Source organism: Aulonocara stuartgranti (genome assembly GCF_965226115.1).
Source record: "Aulonocara stuartgranti genome assembly, chromosome: 5".
NCBI lineage: Eukaryota > Metazoa > Chordata > Actinopteri > Cichliformes > Cichlidae > Aulonocara > Aulonocara stuartgranti.
Genome location: NC_138943.1, coordinates 38,806,078 through 38,831,022, shown reverse-complemented (window position 1 = coordinate 38,831,022; position 24,945 = coordinate 38,806,078). Strand labels below are relative to the sequence as shown.

Sequence of the window (24,945 nt, the reverse complement as noted above, 5' to 3'; positions counted from 1 at the left end):
AATATTGACCACAAACACATGATATTCCTTTGAAAAGGATTTTTGTTTTCATCCTGACAGCCAAGCATCAGTTAAGAACACAAACAGGTAGAGCTCACAAGCACCTGATGTACAGGGTGGGCCATTTATATGGCTGGTGATGGTTGGTGATATTAAAGTCCTGTTTGTGGCACATTAGTATATGTGAGTGGGCAAACTCCTCAAGATGGGTGGTGACCATGGTGACCATTTAGAAGTCGGCCATCTTGGATACAACTTTTGTTTTTTCAATAGGAAGAGGGCCATGTGACACATCAAACTTATTGGTAATGTCACAAGAAAAACAATGGTGTGCTTGGTTTCAACATAACTTTATTCTTTCATGAGTTATTTACAAGTTTCTGACCACTTATAAAATGTGTTCAATGTGCTGCCCGTTGTGTCGGATTGTCAATGCAACCCTCTTCTCCCACTCTTCACACACTGATAGCAACACCGCAGGAGAAATGCCAGCATAGGCCGTAGTTTCAGGTGCTGCACATCTTGTATCTTCACACCATAGACAATTGCCTTGTCTATGGTGTGCTTGGTTTCAACGCAACTTTATTCTTTATTCTTTCATGAGTTATTTACAAGTTTCTCTTTGTTCACAGCCATTGACATGTCGAAGAGGTTAACATGTGAGGAGCGAAATTGTGTTGATATCTGGTGAACACAGTAACCGGGTCATTGCAGCAGATTTCAATGCAAGACACGTACGAGACCACCCATCTCCCATGCTACAGTTAGCAAACTGCTTGCTAAGTTTCGTGATATTAGCTACTCAGAAATGGCACCCTTACAAACTCCAGCTACTGCAGCATCTCAACGAGGATGACCCAGATCGGCCACAGAATTTGCAGAATGGGCAAAACAAAAATCAGAACAGGACCCTCAGTTCACGCAGAAGATTTTGTTCAGTGATGAGGCAAACTTTTATGTGAATGGTGAAGTTAACAAACAAAACCACCGCTACTGGTCTGACACTAACCCACATTGGATGGATCCCTCCAAGACTGTTGGAACAACAAAAGTGATGGTTTGGTGTGGTATATGGGGAACAACGATAGTGGGTCCATTCTTCATCAATGGAAACCTCAAGGCCACTGGATATTTGAAATTGCTACATGATGATGTGTTTCCCTCTTTATGCACTGAAGCTGGCACGTTCCCTGAGTTTTTCCAGCAAGATGGTGCACCACCACATTATGGGTGCCAGGTCCGAGCATCCTAGATGAACAGTTTCCTGGAAAGTGGATTGGTCGTCGTGGGCCAGTTGAACGGCCCCCAAGGTCTCCCGATCTGACCCACATACACTTATTCTTCTTCTTTTTTATACTAAGTTAGTATACTGTGTTGTGTTGTTTGTTGCGTTGTGATGTGTCATATCGTGTCGTGTTGTGTTATATGTAGTGCCGACGTAGGACAGTTTTCCAATTTCATTGTAGTACTGTACTATGTATGACTGTGCAATGACAATAAAGAGTTATCTTATCTTAGACTTTTATCTTTGTGTGAAGATACGAGATGTGCAGCACCTGAAACTACAGATACTGGATGGCTGTGCTGGCATTTCTCCTGCGGTGTTGCTATCAGTGTGTGAAGAGTGGGAGAAGAGGGTTGCATTGACAATCCAACACAATGGGCAGCACATTGAACACATTTTATAAGTGGTCAGAAACTTGTAAATAACTCATGAAAGAATAAAGTTACGTTGAAACCAAGCACACCATTGTTTTTCTTGTGACATTACCAATAAGTCTGATGTGTCACATGGCCCTCTTCCTATTGAAAAAACAAAAGTTGTATCCAAGATGGCCGACTTCTAAATGGCCACCATGGTCACCACCCATCTTGAGGAGTTTGCCCCCTCACATATACTAATGTGCCACAAACAGGACTTTAGTATCACCAACCATTCCCATTTTATTACAGTTTAGCCATATTAATGGCCCACCCTGTAGTTTGAACCAGACTGATCTGCAGTTCATTAAGCCCATTCTCATTCCCAACGCGTAGCATACCAATGATTTGTCACGTCCCGAGGTGTTTCATAGTAACGCGAGAAGTAACCATCCACGTCACTATGATGCGCGCCTGATTGTGGATGGAATTCAAGAGAATGACGCTCCTGGCGGTAACAGACATTTCAGCCGTGTATTCCAGACCTAACCCTAACCTTAGTCGTATTAGATAGTGTTTTCCAAAGCAATTCATGATGAGAAAGTAAAATAAATGTACATGTCGCCTCTGTCAGTGCGCCCCAGGGTGGCTGTGGCTACAATGTAGCTGCCATCACCAGTGTGTGAATGGGTGGATGACTGGTTGTGTAAAGCGCTTTGGGGTCCTTAGGGACTAGAAAAGCACTAGACAAATACAGGCCATTTTACAGGCCATGTCTAGATTCATTCCAAACGGTTCTCATGTTTCCGAAAGGACAACATACTGATGATTTGTCACATAGCATCGGTATCTTACGTTTTGGGATGAGAATGTTTTGGTTCTCTCTGCAGTGGGCTCAATAACAGATCTATGCAATAATTTCACTGATCCAAAACAGGGTTTTCAACAGTACGTAAAGTCTACACAGGCTTTAATACTCAACGTTCTTCTTTATTATACGTTACTTCCTTTATGAAAAAAAGAACTGCTGCTTTAAGTATTTAGGTGCTTAACATATTTAATACTATACTACATATTTAAAACAAAACATCCTCATATAGTCACCATATCTGCATTTGTTTTTCGGAAACCTGAAAGCAGTGCTTGTGCTAGCACGCATTTCACATTCTAACATTCATTTACACTTTCCTAACTACAATGCAGTTTTGATCTTGTGTTCCTACCTTTATTCTCTGTGACAGTACTCATGCATTGGAACAGTTATGGCTAGTGATGTGTGATACCACTGATTTCCTTTCCGATCCGATACCAAGTAATATTCAGGGTGGTATCGACGATACTGATCCGATACCGATACTCTGTACAAAAGCTTATTTTATTTATTGTATCTCAAATTATAGCGTCATAATGATCACAGGACATCAGATTACTTGTTCTTATCACTTAAGAATGTAGAGTTCATCATATAGAAATAAAAAATCTGAAGTTGTGCTATTTGAACACCTTGCCTGCCTGCAGCACTAAAGGACTCCATGAGAGACGTCTGTCTCGCCCTAGCAGCACCCGTCCCTCTCCTCCTCTTCAGTTCGCCTCAACATACACTCCTCATATTCTGTGATATGATTTACTCTGAGGTGTTTGACAAGGTTAGTGATGTTGCCACAACCATACATGCCAACTCTCCCGATTTTTCCGGGAGAATACTGAATTTCAGTGCCCCTCCCGAAAATCTCCCGGAGCCACCATTCTCCCGAATTTCTCCCGATTTTCCACCCGGACAACAAAATTGAAAAACCATATCACGGAATTTATAGCGCGGCCCTGCCAATTCCAGTCTCCAACAATGGCGGCAGCTACTTAGTTTTAATATTACTCTTATTTCTCTTTCTGGGTCGCAAAAAACCTTTTAAAATATTTTCAGGTGAGAATGTAGCTGTGTAAACTTCAAATATCTGAGCCTGTAACAGCAGTCTGGCGAGGAAGGAGCAGCTAGCAGGTCCCACGGGCATGTGGTGTGGAGGTTAGCCGGATAACTTGAAGTCAGTCAGTTAAATTAAACAACAGACCTTTATTCCTTGTCAGCAACATAAGACCATACAGTCAAAGGAGCTTGCAAAGAAAGACCATACAATAAGACCATACAAGCCAGGTCTCCACGGCTCTACACTGTCCATACATACATGTATGGATCGGTAGTTGCCGGCGCCAGGCCGTTACAATGGTGAGGTCTATCCTGAGAACAGAACACGAGCAGCATGTAATGGCTGCCACGCTATACTCACACACCCCCTAGGAGACTCCCCCCCGAGTGGTGCTATAAAACAATAAGGGTTGTTACATCACCCCCCCCAGCAATTAGAAGGCTGTCCTGAGCCGGACCCAGGTGACCCCTCTCCTGCTACCCCCTTTCACTATACATAGCTACTTTAGGTAGTAAGCAGGCTGTGGAGGAATTGTTATACACCCTTATAGCATTGGTACAGTCAAAAAACAAAGTTAGTTCTTGAAGCAAACAATATAAAACATGCAGTGTTACTGGCTAGTCATCCTCTGGAGATGGTCCCAGACAAGGGAAACAGTCAAACATACAACACAAGCGGTTGCTCAAATCAGTACAACAGAAAACCAAAGGCTCTCATGGGCTGCGATGACGAGGGTTCAGTGGAACAGAATAAGTAATCACCCCTTATGAACAGAATAATTACATTACATACATCTTGCATGAAACCAACCCTCAGTCAACCTCAAGTTTGTTCGTATGATAACGGTTAGTCCACCTGGTACCCGTCCAACCAGCGGTCATTACGAGGCACCGGCGGGGTTGGGGAGATGGCCGCTCTCCCGGCTCTCCCGTAGCTCCATGATCCAAACACTTCAGCAGGCTCTTCTGCCGCGCCAGCGAATCCTGTAAGCAAACTCGGGGCTTCTCGACCTCTGCTTCCAAGTTTTCCACTTCAAGGTTGAGGTAAAGAGGTGTAGAGTGAGGGATGATGTACTTTGTCAGGCCAGGCGCCTCAGCATCCGGGTCGCAGCCATCTTCCTCACTTCTCGTGTCTGCGTGGGACGCCATTTTAAAAGTGTGGAAACAACTCGCTCCCACAAAAGTTATGGCGAAGTGAAAAGAGCGTTCACACACAGTACCTAAGCACATATATCAGTCAGACAGAGAGCGTCCATGCACACTCTGATGCTTCAATGCTTCACACAAAACAACACGTCCCTCTGAATGAACACTGAGTCAAAGTCACTGTAGCCTTAGCCTTAGCGCCGCCTATGTCGTAACGGTCCAATATCATTGAGTTGGTGGTCCGACGGAACGTACAGTTACTCACGGAGTACTCTCCCTCGGCAGGCAAGCGTGTCAAGTGATTGGTCGGTGGTCTTCCGGGCCTGCAAATATCGTTGAAATCGCGGGGAGTCGGCTCCTTCACGGCGTCCTATCGGCCTGGCCAACGCAGCCCCACGAAGAGAAAAAAAAACACACCACCTCAGCCGAAGTGTCGATCGTTGAAAAACACTGGAAAAATATCCGAGCCCACCCTCTGTCGGTCTGGATGACGATGAAGATCCAGAGAACAATGTTCGTGCGCCACTTTGTAACAGCAGTCTGGCGAGGAAGGAGTGGCTAGCAGGTCCCACGGGCATGTGGTGTGGAGGTTAGCCGGATAACTCGAAGCCAGTCAGTTAAATTAAACAACAGACCTTTATTCCTTGTCAGCAACATAAGACCATACAAGCCAGGTCTCCACGGCTCTACACTGTCTGTACATACATGTGCGGGGATCGGTAGTCGCCGGTGCCAGGCCGTTACAATGGTGAGGTCTATCCTGAGAACAGAACACGAGCAGCATGTAATGGCTGCCACGCTATACTCACACACCCCCTAGGAGACTCCCCCTCCTAGCACAGTGGTGCTATAAAACAATAAGGGTTGTTACAAGCCGACCGACACATCGTCTTCAAACCCCCGCTGTCTTTCACTACTCGGGTTAAACATGATATATAAGTCACTTTGATAACTTAAAAATGTTATTGTTTGGCTTTTTCAGTGTTTTATTTGTTCGTGAGTAAATCGGTTTGGCTGAGATTAAAGTTATTAGATTAAATTAAATTAAATGTAACTTTTTTAATCCCTTGGGAGGGTTCCTCCGGGGTTTTCACACAGCTGAATAAACGTTAAACAGAAAACTGATTAAACAGAAGTGTGAGACGGCCGAGAGCTTAAGTCAGCGCCCGGTTATATTTTAGATAGCAAGGAGCAGACGGCAGTTTCACTCCACCGAGGGAGCTCATGGAGCTCCCTAATTCTGAGGTCTCAAGGTTGGCAAGTATGGCCACAACATCTCACTTTTTTTGCCATATGTATCGCTAATCAGAATCAGAATCAGAATACTTTATTAATCCCGAAGGAAATTAGGGTTGCAGCAGGCAGCACACTAATGGAACTTACAAAGGAACCTTCTGACCAACTTTACACAAACATCACATGGGGGAGACATGTCAGAAAGGTAGGCTGATAGGGAAAAAAAACAACGAAAATACATAACATGAGGTGAGAGGAGGAGAAAAAAAAACTCCACTCAGACTGAGCTCCTAGTGGGAGAACAGTTAACCATGTCTCAGCTGTTTGTGGAGGTAAAATATGTCCGCACAATTACGCTCAGCCATTGTTGTGAGTGCACACGCCAAGGGGCTGCGAGACATTTATACAGCCGTATTTCGCACATGACTATGAAAGGCGTTAGAGGAAGTAGTTCCTTTGAATGTAGACAATCCGAATGTTATAGTTTCTTTCCACTGTGTTCCTGTTAATGATAAACTACAAACTTACCCTAAATTACTAAAATATCGATATTTTAATGTGAGAATCGATTCTAGAACATAAATGATTGGTATCGGAGGAATCGATATTTCAGGATCGATCCGCACATCACTAGTTATGGCTAATGGTTGAGCTACAATAGTTAGGTTTAACCTGTCAAGCACTCATGTGCACAGAACAATAACAGATAACCTGACCAAGTGTTGATAACCATGGACCACGATTTGTACAACTAAATGTGTGTGTGTGTGTGTGTGTGTGTGTGTGTGTGTGTGTGTGTGTGTGTGTGTGTGTGTGTGTGCGTGTGTGTGTGTGTGTGCGTGTGTGTCTGTGTGTGTGTGTGTGTGTTGCCACATAAACGAGTTTGTGGAGGGTGGACACACACAGCAACGATTAAACATTGTAGCTGTGTCAGAAGAAGGACAATGCAGGGCCTTATCATTCATGTTCATTTGCTTTTAGCAGCAGCTTAAATGTGTTCAAAGTAAACACTCTTTGTTTTTAGCAAATTTAGTCAAGATTAAAAAAACAAACAAACACCAGTGTAAAAATGAATTGTAAACTTAACCTCCAACTTTGACTTTCTTCTGTTTTCTTGTTGACATGTTGATTCAGGTTTTCTAATCTCTCTGGCTTTCAGTACAAAATTACAATATTCTATTTAATAGAGAACAAAAACGAATCCCCACACATCCTCATCCGGTGCAGAGCCGAAACACTGGAAGGAAAACGAATTGATGTTCAAAGCACACCTGCTCTTCATCAGACAGTGAAACACTAAGCAGCGCCATCTTAAATTGCCTGTGAACAGTCACATGACCCACAACACCCAATCAAGAATGAGATCTTATCTAGGACAAACAACTGATAAATGAAAAGATTTTAAATCTTGCATGTTGTCTCGAAAGAATGGGACTAAATGCCTAAACAAAGGCACCACAAACCACACACAAAAAAACACGAAAATAAAATCCCAAGTAGTGTCTAACAGTGAAGATAGATGCAGATACTTGCACCTGCTCCTCTATTAAACACAATGTGTCAAAAATAATAAAACTATATACACAATGTACAATATAAAGAGTATTTAAAAGATCTTAGAGTGCCATCGGGTATCTCCATCATCAAGTGTAAGAAAACTCCTAAGAGGTGCTTGCATTGTTAGATGCAGTAAGTGTACTATGACCCCTAGAGAGTGAAAAGTTCATGCTGTAAAAGTAGTATTGGTGTCCTGTCCTCATGTTGGGAGCTGCACATGCTCAGTCCCTACACAAGGCAGCTGTGATTCATATACTGAAAGTGGTTCAATTCAATTCAATGTATATAGCTCTACATCATGACAACAATCGCCTCAAGGCACTTAATCTCGTAAGGTAAAGACCCGTTAAGACTGTTATTAAAAATAAACAACAATAAAACAGAGCAGGGGGTAATATTCCACAAACAAAATAAAATTAACTTTAACCTGGTAAATTTATAAGCAAAAAACTTGGATATTGTCATGCATGATTCGTTAAGAACAAGTAATAATGTAGGGCTCAAACTTCATCTGATTTAGGCACACTCTTTGAGATTTGACATATTTGACTGAATCCTGGATCCCTGTTAAAGATCTGTGCTTGCAGACTGAAGTTCTTTTAGTTGTTTCCTTCTAGAACTAGCTTTATGGTGATTCTGTGGCTTACAGGCAAAGAGCAGGCTCAGTTTTCCTGCTCTGGTTACAATGTTCTCTCTCTCTCTCACACACACACACACACACACTTATTCTTTTCTTTGACATGAGGATGTTTTTCGATGATATCCTGTACCTGTACTAGAAATAAACTCTTGTGGTTTTGCGTTCTGAATGAATATGTGAAACTGTTTGTTCAAACTGCACAAAACAGATGATATGTTGAATGATGAAACAATAAGAGGAACACACGTACTTTTGTTTTAACAACGTCTCCTTCCCATGCAGAAACCCGTGTTCCGTTCTCTTGCTGACCCTTCCTAATATGACTTTGCTTTACATCACTGCTGTGTACTGCAGTATTTCAGATGAAGAGACGCTTCAAAAGATATAAAAAACAGAAGCTCAACAACAATGCTAAACATCATCTACCAAAAAAACACCCCCCGCCCCCCTTATGTTTCTGGGTTGTTGGCTTTTTTAAAAAAGCATGGTCACCAGAAAAAAGACAAAAAGATTTTTTTAAACTTTCTTTCCTGAAAATTCAATAATGGGCGCAACCTTTTAATATTGATGGCATTTTTCTGTTACTATAGAAAAGTGGGAAGGAAAACTCAACTAGGACCTTCACTGTAGAGGACGCATGTATTCCTTTAGTTATGCAGTGTTATACAGTTTGATAACACTCACTTTATGAAGTAAAAGGCGTGGTGATGGAGTGGCTCATACCTCCGACCTTTACAGAAATGCCCTCTGGAAAAGGAGCTTGAGTTTTCACACTTGTAACTAAGACCACTTAGTGTGGCCATTCCATACTCATACTCGTTTTCGTCTAAAAACGCTCTGCGTGCACACTAGTGTTTTCAATCATTTCCGAACAGTTGTTTTTCCACACTGAGACATCTGAAACGCTTATGTTCTGTTATGAAACGGCTGTGAGCAGGCAGGAAAAGGACCAAAAGTGCTGACTCCGGAGACAGACGTGAACTCAAAAAACAGCTTTAATGCTGAACTCAAAGTAACAAACCTCCAAAGTACAAACATTAACGTAGGCAGGGAAAAACAAAACACACAGCATACATGAGGGTAGATAAGAGTAGATCGCGACAATGACAAACTGAAACACAGGGCTTAAATACACAGAGGGAGCAATCAGGGAATGGACAACAGGAGGGAAACACAGCTGGGGGCAAATCAGAACTAACGAGACAAGGAAGCGTAAACTGAACACACTGAGATAAGACAGAGACCTTCAAAGTAAAACAGGAAACACATAACACAGACTGAACAAAAGACAGACTCACATGCAGGCACTACAGAGGGAACAGAGACGTGGGACCAGGGCAGACACAGACACTGACTGGACACGGGAATATAGCGGACAGGGGAGACAGCAACTAAGGATTACACAGAGACAAACCATAAGACATGACTCTAACAAAAACCCAAAGACTAGAAATTATAAATAATATAATAAACTCAAAAACCCTGGGTCGACGACCCAGGCATCCTAACAGTATCCCCCTCTAAAGGGCTGGCCCAAACCGACACCAAAACAAAAAACAACCCAACCAGGGTGGGCGGTGGGGGAAAACAGGAAGGAGGGCTCGAAACAAACCGAACACAAGGAGCCAGAAACAAAAAAAAGTGCAAACACTAGAGCCAGGAAAGCAACAGAACAAAAACAGGCTCACGACAGGCGCAGGCGGCCAGGAAAAACAGGTCACAAAATGTTCAAGGGGCCAGCCCAGAGGCTGACGGCACAACAGTCCAAACCCAGGCAGTTCGGGGGGGCGGCCCAGAGGCTGACGGCCCAAGAGCCCAGAAAACAGTTCAGGAGGCCGGGCAGGCGGGAGGCACCGGCGGCGACGGAGCAGGTCAGGAGGCCGGCCGGGCGGGAGGCACCGGCGCAGTTCAGGGGCCCGTCCATAACGGCAACGATGTCCAGTCATCGGCCTGGAAAGCGGCCGGACAGGACGTGCAGGACGAGTAGGACGAGTAGGCCGGACAGGACGTGCAGGACGTGCAGGACGAGTAGGACGAGTAGGCCGGACAGGACGTGCAGGACGAGTAGGACGAGTAGGCCGGACAGGACGTGCAGGACGAGACGGCATGGAGACCTCAGGCGTAGATGAAGCTAGACGGAGAGAGCCAGGACCAGGCGACGCTGAAGGCGAAGACACGGAGGCTGGACCAGGCGACGCTGAAGGCGAAGACACGGAGGCTGGACCAGGCGGAGCTGAAGACTCGGAGGCCGGACCAGGCGGCGCTGAAGACTCGAAGCCGGGCCAGGCGGAGCTGAAGACTCGGAGGCCGGGCCAGGCGAGGGCGAAGACTCGGAGGCCGGGCCAGGCGGGGACGAAGACTCGGAGGCCGGGCCAGACGAGGGTGGAGCTGCAGGCGACAGCGTGGGAGCCGGGGCAGACACAGACACTGACTGGACACAAGATGATTCAACCTGCTTCGTTTCTGTCTATTTACTTACTATTTACTTTTCCGGCTCTTTGAAACATCACGGCAAAATGTCAAGGAAAAGCACCGAGCTTTTTAAACTCGGTCAGGGGGCTGCTGCTGCAGGCCCCGGATCGGCAGCAGCCCCCTGGCCTTGGTGTGTTCCAGAAAGCGGGGGTGCCTACTGAGGTCAGCGGGGGAACTGACCCCAGATAGCACATAAAGAAAGCACAGATATCATGACACCATAACACAATAAAAAACACAGACAAGCAACATGGGCAAATATTCCAGTGGGAGGCATTGGATTCAGGTGGGGGAGGGTAGTGGTGAGGGCGTATCAGTATGTGTGTGTGTGTGTGTGTGTGTGTGTGTGTGTGTGTGTGTGTGTGTGTGTGTGTGTCTTGTGTTCAGCCTTAGAGAGTGTCCTTTTGCCTCTTAGGCTAAAATCAACAGTCCGCAGCCTATGCAGGTGACCTTGAGGAATAGGGCAGAGAGTCAGGTTGTTCTCGTATCTCTAGGATAAATTGTTGTTCTCCTCGACGTCAACCTTCAACCGTTGTCCAGTCGGTGCCGTCAGGGTGGGGGGTAGCCGCAAGAGATGTTGTAAATGTTGTTTTGGGATGAACAAACTGCATCAATTTTACAGTCGTTCTTAATGTCCATCACTGGTCTCCTGTTGTGTCATCCGTTGCGAGCTCCTCCAAGATCTTTCCCATATTGCGTTCAGTAAGAACAGTCTACTCACAGCTCTTCCCACAGTTTCAATCATAGCGGCCAGCTTTGTGGGGGTTTGAACAGTAGTCAGCGCTTTCTTAAATTTTCGATAAGCCAGGACCGAGCCAGCTCTGATTAGCAAGAACCCCGTTATCATGGTTCCAAAAAGGTAGATGTCTTCAATGTCCTCAATAGACAGTCCCACCAGGGACACGACGTGCTACTTCTGCCACCCGTTCATCGTGTATCCAGCAGGGAACGTCCCTCCAGGACACTGGGGTTCTCCCGACCCCAGGCTTGTCGTCGAGAAGAGAGTGTCAATTGCATTAAGGGACCAGCGGATCAAATCCATGGTTCTTCTTTAGGTTTTAGAGAACAAGAGCGAGAATGAGAGGCTCTCTCAAGGTTAGAGTCAGACAAGACCAGACAAGGACAAAGAAGCAGCAAGCAGGGAAGATAAGGGGAAGGAGAGGGTGAGAGATGCATCTGCCTCGTCTGAGAGCCACAGTGAATAAATGCATGTAGACACTGAGGGTTCTCAGAAGGGCCCGTGCTGACACCTGCTGCTCTCTGGCAGGAAGCACCATGCCTTCGCGTGTTTCAAATGCACTTTAGAACAGCATGCAGCAACACTACATATGAGCGCGCGGAGGGAGGTTTGAGGTCTTCTTACACCCCCATTTTCTGTTAGCCATTGGGGTGGAGGGGCTGGAAGCAGGCGTTGGCTGTCCCATTGGAGTCTGATGTGCGGATCCTCCCTGCTGCTGCTGAGCCGGGGCGATCTGCTTGTTTCCACCACAGGGAAAAGGTTAACACCTCCTAGGTCTAGGTTTGGTTTCCCCCTCTGGGGGCGAGGGTACCTGGACCTGGGGTATAGAATTTGTTTGGGGAGTGTGATTGTGTGTACAGTTTCTATTTGTGTCTGTCTCCACGTTGGTTGAGTATTTGTATATGTGTGCATGAGGGTGGGAATGCATGAACATCTCAGGCTCCCCAAGTTATGGATCCTTATCTCCCTTCACCACACTCCCTGCCGGTGGCTGATGCCCTCAGACGTATTGGTGGCTCTTGTTGTCCGGGGCTGGGCGTTCAGGTATATACCGGCTCACTGCCGGTGGCTTCTTGACAGGGCCTGTCAGTCCACTCTGGTGCACCTGGTTGCCGGCAGAGCCCGTGGGCATGTCACTGCAGTCCCCTCTGGCTTCTGCTCCGTGGCTGCTGGGTGACCCCTTGTCTGGAGCTCTCGTCAGCTTTTCCCAGGAGGGTGGCATGGTTGCCCCTCCAATGGTCCTCCTTGGGCTCTCGCACTGTGGGGGCCTCTGGATGTCTGGGGCCTGGATCTCCTCCTTGCCTGCTTCATGCCCTGGGGGACGGGGTTATAATTCCCGACAGCCTCTAAGAGATCCTTACATGGAGAAACCTTTTGAATACAAGCGTGCTGATCCACACAGGTGTGCACACAGGTGTACACACAGGTGTACACAGGCACAAACTACACAAATTGTGTAAATGTATTAATTGTGTTGCAGAAAGTGTCATGTTCTATCAGACCTAGTTTCTGAGAAAAGTGGAAATAATGTTTTTAAAAATCGATTGTAAAATATGCACTGACAGGCTCCACTTCCTCTAGTTGTGTTTCTCTAGCTTGGTTTCTCCAGGGTTGTCACCGTTGTTGCCCAGATTGGCTGGGGACAATTAGTGAGAGTGAAAAAAAGTCATCTTTAGTGATATGTTCAAGTTCATCAACTTGTATGTTCGTATGCTTTCAACTTGCCCAGCATAATTTGGTCCCTTGTAATTCCATAGAATATTATTTGACAATATTCTTGAAAGCAGTACATGCTGTACATGTAGAATGCTGTCTAAATGACTTTTCTCTGTCTCCGTCAGATCTGCGGACCAACAAAAATACCTTCCTTTATTTTCTTATTACTGACTGAAAACATCTGTTACATGTACAGGAAGCCTTCACCTCTCGTATTCATTGCTTTAACAAAGTTTTTCATTAATATTGTGTGGATCAACCAATGAGTCATGCACAACATTTTTTATGCCCTGGAACCAATTTTGTACATAATGTGGAGCTCTTAGACTCCACCTCTCTCAGAACATCTCAGGCAGAGAGTGTGCCCCCACCACACTCCCTGCCAGTGGCTGATGCCCCCACCCACAAGTGCGTTGGTGGTTCTTGGTGTCTGGAGCTGGGTGCTCAGGCTTGTACTGGCTTACGTCCTCACAAACACACTATCTTGGTTGGCTGCTGCCTTTCAGACATATCATTCATTATCATAAATATTGCATGCTGCTCAGTAACATTCAATATTTATTATTTACTGTTACTTAGGTTGTTGCTGTGGTTTCCCTACTGTGTTGTTCTGTTTTTGCTTGGTTTTTTTTTCTGCAGATGATGAAACAGATTTTTAGTATCCTTTCTTTCTCTCTCTCTCTCTCTCTCCTCCATTTTTCTTTTCCTTCTCCTTCTGTTAAGTTTTTTCCAAGTTCTCTTTTCTTTGTCTTTCCCTTTCCCATCCCCCAATCCTGTCCATTCTGATTGTAATAACTTAAAAGTAATAAATAAATAAATAAATAATAACAGCCAAACAAACAGTGGACACAATCCTGTGGACCAGTATGGTAAAAGCCATATTGATCCACTCGGGAAAATAAATCTGTTGGGCATTTCTACGAGTTCTAGGAGTCTGTTGTGGCCAGTGCAATCCTCCATGCTGTTGCATGCCGGGGGAGTAGATTGAGGGTTGCTGATACTAACAGACTCAATAAACTGATCCGCAAGGCCAGTAATTTTGTGGGGACGTGTCAGAGAGGTGAATGTTGTCCAAGATAAAAGTCGTGTCCAAATTCGTGGGCTCCATGAGCTCCCTCGGTGGAGTGAAACTGCCGTCTGCTCCTTGCTATCTAAAATATAACAGGACACTGGCATAAATTCTTGACCATCTCACACTTCTGTTTAATCGGTTTTCTGTTTGACGTTTAGTCAGCTGTGTGAAAACCACCCGGGGGATTAATAAAGTTTTATTTTATCTAATCTAATAACTTTAATCTCAGCCAAACCGATTTACTCACGAACAAACAAAACACTGAACAAAGCCCAACAATAACATTTTTAGGTTGTCTAAGTGACTTATATATTACGTTTAACCCAAGCAGCGAAAGTCCGCGGTGATCTGAAAATGATGTGCCGGGAGTTGTGCCGGTCTCGGCGGCTCTAGTGACCCTCGAGCTCCTGGTTTGCTATCGAGCTGTTGGGTAACAGACGTCTCCGAAAACGTCGAAGCACTTTTGCAAATATGCGATATTTTGATAAACCGAGCAGATATTTGAAGTTTGCACAGCACAGCTACTTTCTCGCCTGAAAATATGTTAAAAGTTTATTTTGTGACCCAGAAAGATTGATAAGAGTAATTTTAAAACTTAGTAGTAGCCACCATTGCCGGATACTGGAGTTTGGCTGGGCCGCGTTATGAATTCTGGGATATGGTAGGACACGAAGGACACACCCAACCCATCCTTGAAATTCGGGGAAAAGGAGGACGCATTGGTCAGCCTTCGGCGCGTCGCTGTGACGTAATCGGTCTACAAATGCGTCCCCGGGAGGATGCAGCCCATGAATTTGGACACCCCCAATAATTACAATCGCGGTCTTTGCAAACTACTTTCCTGCCTTGATGGAAAAGAAAATGGACGTCAGACGATTTTTAATTATTATTTTTTTGAGAGCGGCAATCCTTAAGTTGTGGTGGCTCTGCTCCTGGGTCAACACATAAAGCAGGTAAACAAACTTAAATCCGGTATGTCTTTGAGATTCTATGAACACTGGTAAATGGACTGATTCTTATGTAGCGCTTTTCTACTCTCCCGGAGTACTCAAAGCGCTCTATACAACATGCCTCATTGCCCTCAAACACGACTGTTGGGCAGATTATTCCCAACAGTCGTGTTTTAAAACTCTTAAAAAGCAGCTGTTGCATCCGTCTGCGTCTCCCCATTGATCTTCACTGTAGCTCATCATCCCGGAGAGCTCACTGAAAGCTTTCTCCCAGCTGTAACTGGCGCCTTTGTTTTAGCAGCACCAGAACTTTCTGAAAAAGCTCTGAAGCATGTTTGCTCGTATTTAAAAATGTGCGCGGCAGTAGTCGCTTGTTCTGTCATGCAGATACCGCTTTGCTCCCGTATCTGCTTCATAATCCGCTCAGCTGTTCGCACTGCGGGGAAACACTGGGACACAGCCATAGCTGGACTGGCCATCAGGCATACCGGGCATTTGCCCGGTGGGCCGCTGGCAATTTTTTGTTTTTATGGGCCAATGTATTTTTTTTTTTTTTTTTTTTTTTAGGAAGGGTATATATAATGAAAGGTGTTGGATTGGCCAGTTGGTCATGATCGACTCTGGGCTGGACCAATTACAGCCGAGGAGGCCGGATGCACCCTCCCCCTTCTTTAGCAATCACGTGATTTTCGCGCATTGCATGCCGGGAACTTGTGGCAAAACAATCCAAGTACCGCATCATTTGCAGCACCGCAAAACGTTCATTCTCCGGTTCCAATACCTTCTTGTTTTATCTTTGCCGCACAAAAAAGGAATGTACAAAACAAAAGGAGAACAATGCCGGTCCGTACAAAGACAGACTCGACGAAAAGACAAAGAAAAGATACGAGGAAAAAAATCAAAGGTGTGAAAGGGTCAGACCCTTATGAGCACACAGAGTGGACAAAAGACGTCAGCGTGCTGCCCAACTTTCACCACGGTCATATTTATAATTATACGGTTCTTGGAGTGAGTGCATACACTCAGGAAGGTTAGTAACTTCAGGTCACTGCAACAAGCCCAGGTACAGTTTACTGACGGATGGGTGCAGGACCTTGAAACGCACCGTGTAGAACGAAAGACCATCGTACGAACAAAGGTAAGTTTACCAGTCTCACAAATCGTCATAAATACACATTCGTTAACCGTTTATTAATATAACCTTTGAGCTCAACGGTAATTAATTAGTAGTGGAAATAATTTCTGGTAGCATAACAGAAATGTAGCAGTGACAATAAGACTGTATGCTGTAATCGCACTGGACAATTAGTGATACAAAACAACTGTTTTATCCTGTGAATAAAAGTATATGTTTTTGTCAATGTACCATAATAACAGAAGCGAAACACAATATTGTGTCAGGACAATTCACTATTTATGCACAATAAACAAAGGAGCGACAATTTCTGTTCAGCGCCAGACTTGCTTGTAACCTATATCACCAATTACGTTAAGAAAAATGACGTATTAACGACTAAAAAACGCTGACCTTTGTGGGAATGCTTGGAGCAGACTAACCTGTGAGCTGGAGTGTTCTAGGACGTTATATTTGGTATATCCAGACCATCCGTCGGCTCTTACTTCGGAAACATGGCTTAAAAAATTTCTCTTCAACGACGTAATCTGATAAAAAAAAAAAAACACTCTCTTTACCCGTCAGCTTCCCGTGGCTGTCATGCGACCGGCTATTGAAGTTAATAATACAACAGCTTCTTGCCATTTTTTGGGTTTCTTTTTATCGCTGTGTAACTGATTTCAATTGAAAGCCTGCGTGCGCTAGTACCGCTTGCCACAAGTTCCCAGAATCCTTTGCGGTTTTACCCCTGAATGACGTCACATTTTCAATCTTTATCCTGGTGGGCCGGTCTCTAGTCAAAATGCCCCGGCCGATTTTTTGTCCCAGTCCAGCCTTGGACACAGCAGCATCATGAACTCCAGCTATAGGGAGATTTTTCAGCAGCAAAACAAATAAAACCAACGCGAAACGATCAATAAAAAACAAAGACTGCTCTGAGAGTTTGAATTATTAACTGTATTTATTGATGTGCGGTTAAAGAGTATCTTACGTTCAGTAAGTAGGGGCAGGTCCCACCTTCCTCACCTCTGATTGGATAGAAAGTCTCTCCTACTTACTGATGATTAAGATACTCGCTCACGGGGCGGGACAAGTGTGTCTGAGAGAGGGAGGGCGTCTCATGAGACCATCAGTGTTGCCAACGGTCTCTGACAGAAAGTAGCTGAAGTTGCCCAGGGTGTCACACCAAAATAAAAGCGGGGGGGTAAAGCTCCCAGCCTGACATGTTGTCCCAGTCCAGGCCTGTGCATGACTGTCTGACTGCTTAAGTTTAAAAATTAGTCAATGCTAGCTTTTTCTAAAATATTGAAACGGCAGATGTTAAAAAATAAAACAAAGTACTACTGTATCCCACTAGTATGTGTGAAAATACCCACTGTTGCTGCACCTGCGTTTTGTTTTGTGGGATCAAGTAAAGTATTTTTGAATTGATTTAATATTGTATTGGGTAGTGTTAGAACATCAGTGCTTAATAATTGTTTTCATAATCATACGTCCCCAATTATTCAGCAGGCCACATATAGCAACCTGGTTCTTTTAAACACCTGGGGTCCAAATTAATTTTGCATATTATATGTCTGGGCGATAATTTGGAGAAATACGGCATGTTCTGTGAAGCATATTACATCTATGAATATGATCTATGAAGCTAATTCCATGAAGCATGAATATTAATCTATGCCATTGCAAATGCCTTTATTTTAGTGAGGTAAGTGCACAATCTGTTATTTCTGCATAACAGACCCTTGTTAACATCCAGTGGCACCAAGGTATCATACAATAAAATAATGTGATTAATACATAAGTAAAAGAAATTCCTGTACATGCCCCTTCCTGATTTCTTATGTTTTAACATGTTTGTTACACTTACATGTTTCCAAATGTTAACACAGATGTTCAGAGTAAATACAGATTGTAGTTTTTTAAATGATGATTTCATTTAGTTTGGGGAAACAGCTCCAACTTTACCTCATGTAGAAAAAGTCAATTCCTTCTAAACCTAATAAGTGGTTTTGTCATCTAGCAAGAACTGCAATCGAGCATTTGCAATAACTAATAAAAAAGCACTTGGGACAATTGTGTTGGTGACAGCTTTTGTTATAATATCAATAATATTTCTATGAATATGGGATACTGTTACATGTTTGCACAGACTTTTGTGGAATATGGAGACACTCCTGGCATTATATGAGCAAAGTGAGACTCATTTTTTAGGGTTGGTGGAGATGAGTGTGAAGATCCAAACAATCCCTGTCAGTGATGGAGAAGCTTTGATGAAAATATTTGGTAAAAAGTTCACCAGCATGAAGGAAATGAAGTTTCAAACTTTCCTTAGGAGGAGCCCAGCACGCCTGCTTAAAGAAAAGTGAGTGTGGCGATGTGGATGCTTGCAGCGACTGCTGTATAGAGGCCATCCTGCTACACATGAAACACATCAGAGTCATAATTGTTATTTTAGTCACGTTGTTTATTATCCTTATTGTTTTATCTGGGACTGTTTGCAGACATCTCAGAGAGAGGAGACACCAGCATCTGAACAGAGACTCAAACCAGCAACCTGCAGCTCCCTGCTTGGCTGCTCCAGTTTTCTCCTCACTCATGTTGCCCACCAGTGATTTCTAGCTGCCCACCCACACAGCAGGCTAGAATATGCGCTGAGCCTCAGCACCCAATACTTGGACATGTTTTCTTTATTAAATAATGAACCAGACCCCAAAAGTAAACAGCTGTTATTGCTAGGCAACGGGAGCAGCATTTGGAGATGCAGCACCTGACATTCCTGACCATGTGGGCGGAGCATGCATGAAATGGAATGTTCAGTAGAACTGTGCAACACAAGCACTTAGTTCCAGCATGTTTCATTGTATCCAGACACAGCTAGAGACACATCTACAGCAGCATCTCTGTGCAGGACAAACGACAGCTGACGAAGAAACATCGAAAACTTCACTTCACTCCTCTACAAAACGTTGGCTCCTTTGTTTAAAAGGCCAAAATGAATCAGGGGAGAACGAGAAGAGGATCGGCGAGTGCTTCACCTCACAATTCAGTACAGCTGATTAACCTGCAAGAAGAACTTCAAATGATACAGGCTGAAAATGTCAAATTAAAAGAAGAGGCAGAAAAATCAAGAGGAGAAGCTAAAGATTCACAGTTTGAAACTGAAGTAGTATTGCAGGAATTACTGCATGTGGGTCTCAAACTTAAAGGAGAGAAAATGGGAAAACAACAGGCAGAAAAGGAGAATGAAAAGATGAAGAAAGAACTGTTGGAAGCTCAAAAAGCATTGGAGGAAAAGAAAAGCACAGCACAAGAAGCCAAAAAGAAATATCAAACTGCAAAGAAGGAGGCAGGAAATGTGATGCAGGAATTACAGGAGGTGCAGGAAGCTTTTGAAGAGGGCAAAAGGAAAATGCAGTTGGCAACACAAGAAGCTGCAAATGTAACGGCTGAAGCTGAAACACTAAGGAAGGAATTACTGCATGTGAAGCAACAACTTGAAGAGGAGAAAAAACGTAACCACAAGGCAGAAAATGAGATTGAAAATTTGAAGAAAGAATTGTTGGAAGCTCAAAAAGTGTTGGAGGAAGAGAAAATTAAAACACAGGAAGCAAAGAAAGAAATGGAAGATACAAAGAGTCACACTGAAAACATGAAGAAGGAACTGATGAAAGTGCAAGAAGAACTTGCAGAAGAGAAAATTGAGGTGAAGGTATTCAAGAAAGAAATGAGCGGCTCTGCGGTGACCAAGAAAGACTGCAAAGACGCACTTAAAGAAATACGAAAGCACAAAAAGGAAGCTAAAGAGCTCCTCAAACACAAAGGGAAACTGGCCGAACAGCAGCTGAAAGAAACATTTAAAGATGCCGAGGAGCAGCTCAACAAAACCTTAAAAGAACTGAAGGCAAAAGCAAAGCAAGCCGAGGACAGGAGGGGATTCTGGAGCAGACTGCTGAGGAAGAACTGACCCAGCAGCATCCAGTTTGAGGACATCAATAGTTTCTTCCTCCTCTCTCCACCTTTCTTTCTCCCCATCCTTCTTCTTGGGACGTTTGTTTGTTTTTTAAAACTCTAATCTAAATACATGCACTGAAACACACAAATAAAATTGCCATAACTTGACCTCATGTTGCCTGCTTCTTTTCTTGTGTGTGAGCGGTAGCTAACATTCTTTAATCAAACACACAAAGAACAGACAACCAAGCTTGATGAAGTCCCTGCATGACCGCGGGACAGACGGTCAGCAGAGTCTGAGCCCAGCATGGCTCTCAGTGAAATACCTTCTCCAGGAACAAAAGGCAGTACACAGCTGTTTCACACCTTAAGGTTCACACTCCCTTGCTACCTCCCAGAGTCCTCGAAGACACAAAAGACTCTTCCTGTGGAGTTGTCTGCTTCCCCCAACTTCCTTACTACACCACCCCCACCATTTGTCTTACTGTATGGGTGTGAGACATGTTAAGTATATCAGAATCAGAATCAGAATCAGAATACTTTATTGATCCCTGGGGGAAATTATTTTTTGTTACAGTGCTCCATTTTAAACCAACATTAAGACAAGACAGACAATACACTAACTAAGAATAGTACAATATATACATATATATACATACATACATACATAAGTCACTTATAAATAAATATTTGGAAAAGAAACATGTGTAGCTGTAGCAGCAAACAGTGTGTTAAGTGGATGCGTTGTACAGGGAGATGGCCACAGGCAGGAAAGATTTCCTGTGTCGTTCAGTGGTGCTTTTCGGTAATCTCAGTCTCTCACTGAACGAGCTCCTGTGACTGACCAGCATGTTATGGAGTGGGTGGGAGGTGTTATCCAACATTGTCTTTATCTTGGACAGCATCCGCCTCTCCGACACCACCTTGAGGGAGTCCAGCTCCATCCCCACAACATTGCTGGCCTTACGGATCAGTTTATTAAGTCTGTTGGCATCTGCGACCCTCAGCCTGCTCCCCCAGCATGCAACAGCATAGAGGATCGCACTGGCCACAACAGACTCATAGAAAATCCTCAGCATTTTCTGGCAGATGTTGAAGGACCTCAGTCGCCTCAAAAAATAGAGACGACTCTGGCCCTTCCTGTAAAGTGCTGTGGTGTTATAACAGACAGACAGACTTCTCAGATAAGAGGAGCAAAGAAAAAGTGAAGAACAATATTCACCTTATGTTTAATTTCTACCTTCATTAAAGACACTCAGAGAAATTTTGAGGTTAGATAAATAACTTGTAACCAGGTACATATCTGAAAATTTATTTTGTGTAATTTATGTTCTTATTTTTGTTGCATGAAGAATCTGTGTATGTGGACACTCACTGTTTGCCCTCTTTTTCAGGTCCTCACGTGTGTCTCTACAAGCAGAGACTCACTGATAGACGACTCTGTTACCAGTTCTAGGGCTGATGCACCCACCCACGTCCCCACCCCCGGTGTATCCTTTATAGGTATGCAAGTTTCTAAATGAAATAAATCACATTGACCTTAAAAATGTGGTTAATCTTAACCAAAGTCCTCAGTTATGGGAAAATGAACTGGAAATGCAAGTTGTGCAACTTCACAACCACAAAAAGATTAGACCTGCTGAAACACGTCAGGCTAATACATGGGCATTTTGGTCGAGCCCACTCCATACCCTGCCTTCATGCAGATTGCCCTTGCACTGTCAAGACATGGGGTGCATTAAGGACGCATTTGTCAAAGCATCATTCACAGTCATCCCAGCCAGGCAACATCCTTTCATTCACGTGCATTGTCTGTAATTCATGCTCTTTCGACAGTGAGAGGCAGTTTTTTGAACATCTTGGTGGCCATCTAAAAAAGTTTGAAACTGTGCCATGTGTTTTTGAGGATAGTGATTATAAGGTTAACAAATACACAACATTCCACAGCCACAAGAGTAGAAAACACAAGCCACATTCCTTGGAAAATTTCAAGACTAATGTTCTTCATCAATACCAAAAGAACCCAGATGAAGAATGTGACATTGTTGACGATGACAATTAATGTGGCTCAGTCCTTGAGGAGGACTTAAAATTATTACTAAGAAAGTGGGGCTACTCCTACTGAAAATGGAGAGCGTTTTCAATGTCTCCAATTCATGCATTGACGAACTAGTAGAGGAACTTCATTTCCTTTTTTTTTTTTTTTTTTTTTTTTTTTTTTTTTTGCCTGTCCCGTTTGGCTCTTTTGCATCAGAATTATTGTCTAAAGGCAAAGAAAGATGCCCAACGGATTTACTTTACCAAACTGACCATCCCAGCCTTGCCATAATGGTCCATTTGATTCACCTTTTATTGTTTATTTTATTTTCACTTACTGAATATGGGACAGACTTGACTGGGGGAAAGAAGGGGAGAAAGAAAGAGGGAAAGAGAAACAGCTGAGAAGAGGGACGGGGGAGAAGGGCAAAAACCAAAAACCAACAGAACGGGCAGAGAAAAAAAAATGCATATATCAATCACCTGGATCACCTGCTGAGAAAGAAAAAAGAAAACAAGCAGAAGAGAACAAGAGTAATAGAATAAACAACATCACAATGATCTATGGGAATATGACAGTAAATACTAAATGTTAAACATTATTGTGCAGCACATAAGATCAACAGAACACAGTGTGCTTTGAGGTAGGAGCCAAAAAGGGTGTAGTTTGTGGGTGTGATCACCCGTGTGTACACCTGTGAGCATGGACGCGCTTGTGTTTGTAAAAGGTTCCTTCATGTAATAATCTGCTAGAGGGTGTGGGGGGGCCACAGCCCCATCCTCCCGGGCATGAAGCAGGTGTGGAGGAGATCAAAACTCCAGACATCCAGAGGCCCCCAGAACACAAGAGACCAAGAAAGACCAACATAGGGGCAGCTGCGCCACTGTCCCGGAAAGAGCTGAGGAGAATCCCAGATGAGGGCTCACTCAGCAGCCGCGGAGCAGAAGCCAGGGGGAGTTGCAGTGACGCGCCCGTGAGCTCCGCCGGCAGCCAGCTGTGCCTGAGTGACCGAGCCCCAGGCCGAGAGGCCGGGGGCACCCCACCTCCGAAGTGGCCCGAGCGGACACAAAGAACCACCAACGCACCGATGTCTGAGGGAGTCCACCACTGGCAGGGGAAGTGGTGGTAGGGGGAGATAGGCCTCCAAACCTTGGAGGGCCTGAGATGTCCCCAGAGAGGTGGCGCCTGACACCCAACCTGACATATAGACACAGACATACAGGCACACACAGATACAAACATCCATTCCCACCCTCATGCTCTCATATGCACTCACTCCACACTCAACCAACGTGGAGACAGACATAAAGAGACGCTGTACACACGATCACACTCCCCAAGCGTACTCTACGAACCGGGTCTAGGTACCCTTGCCCCTGGATGGGGGAACTGCACCCAGACCCAGGTGGTGTTACCCTTTTCCCTGCGGTGGGGGGAGGCAGACCGCCCCGACTCCGCAGCAGCAGGGAGGCCCCACACTCCAGACCGCAGTCGGACGGCCAACTCCTCCTCCTAGCCCCCCCGCTCCAGCAGGTCGCAGAGAATGGGGGTGAGAGAAGACTCCAAACCTCCCTCCACCCGCTCATTGTAGTGTTGATGCATGTGTGTTCTAAGGTGCATTTAAAACCCAGGAGGGCATGGAGCTACCTGCCAGAGAGCAGCAGGTAAGCGCATGGTCCCTCCTGCTAGCCCTCAATGTCTACGTGTATTTAACCTTGAGAGGTGGGCAACGACGCCAGGGGTGGGGTGTACACCCTGATGGATGGATTCCGTGTATCGTGCCTGACTGAATATATATATATATATATATATATATATATATATATATATATATATATATATATATATATATATATATATATATGTATGTATAGAGAGAGAGAGAGAGAGAGAAAGAGAGAGATACATATTTACATACATATATATAGATATAGATATATATAGACATCTGGTATAATCCTGCGATCAACAACAGTTAAAACGTCAATTCACCTAGTATACTGTAAAGTCGTGAAACATGTTCATTCCTGTATAAGCTAACAGCTAACCATAACTGTTTCCCTGTACAAATGCTTTTTTACTCACCTTCTGCTCTTCCATTAATTAAATCTTCGGGGACCCCTCGGCCGCGCAAATAATCACTTATATCCACCATATTTCATGATTTAGTTCTCCACCTGCACAAGTGGACACATCACTGTCACTGAAGCTGGATGCCTACAGGTGCCCACCTCAGAATTCTAAGAAAAAAGTCAGAATTCTGACCCCCACACTCCCTAGCAGATCATTACATGGAGAAACCTTTGGAATGCAAGCATGCTGATCCACACAGGTATGCACACATGGGTATTCACAGACGCGGACTAAAGCTTTCTTGGCTGCTACCTCAAAGCACACTGTGCGCTGTCTATCTTGCGTGCTGCACAATATCGTTTATTATTTAGTAAATATTGATATCTATGACTAGCTAGTTTATTGTGATGGTGCTTTGTTTTCTCTATTATTATGTTGCTCTTTGTTGTTTGCTGTCTCCTCTGTTTGTTTTTTTTTGTTTGTTTTTTTTTTTTCTCCATACAGGTGACCCAGGAGTTCTTTTTTTTTTTTTCTCTCTCTCTCTTCCCCCCCCTTCTCACCGTCTCTTCTCCCCTTTGGTTTTCTTTCTTTCTCTCCCCCTCTTTCTCTCATTCATTCCCCCTGTCCTATTTATTAAAAAAAAAAAAAAAAAAATGACAAAGGATGAACTGAAGCT

At 44.2% G+C, this 24,945-nt stretch overlaps 1 protein-coding gene across 2 annotated transcripts in view; it reads left to right on the top strand.

The window, feature by feature from the left end:
- LOC309707008 (receptor-type tyrosine-protein phosphatase gamma-like) overlaps positions 1-24,945 on the top strand; it is a 410,561-nt gene that overhangs the window by 367,228 nt on the left and 18,388 nt on the right. The gene's annotated exons all lie outside the window — the stretch shown is intronic.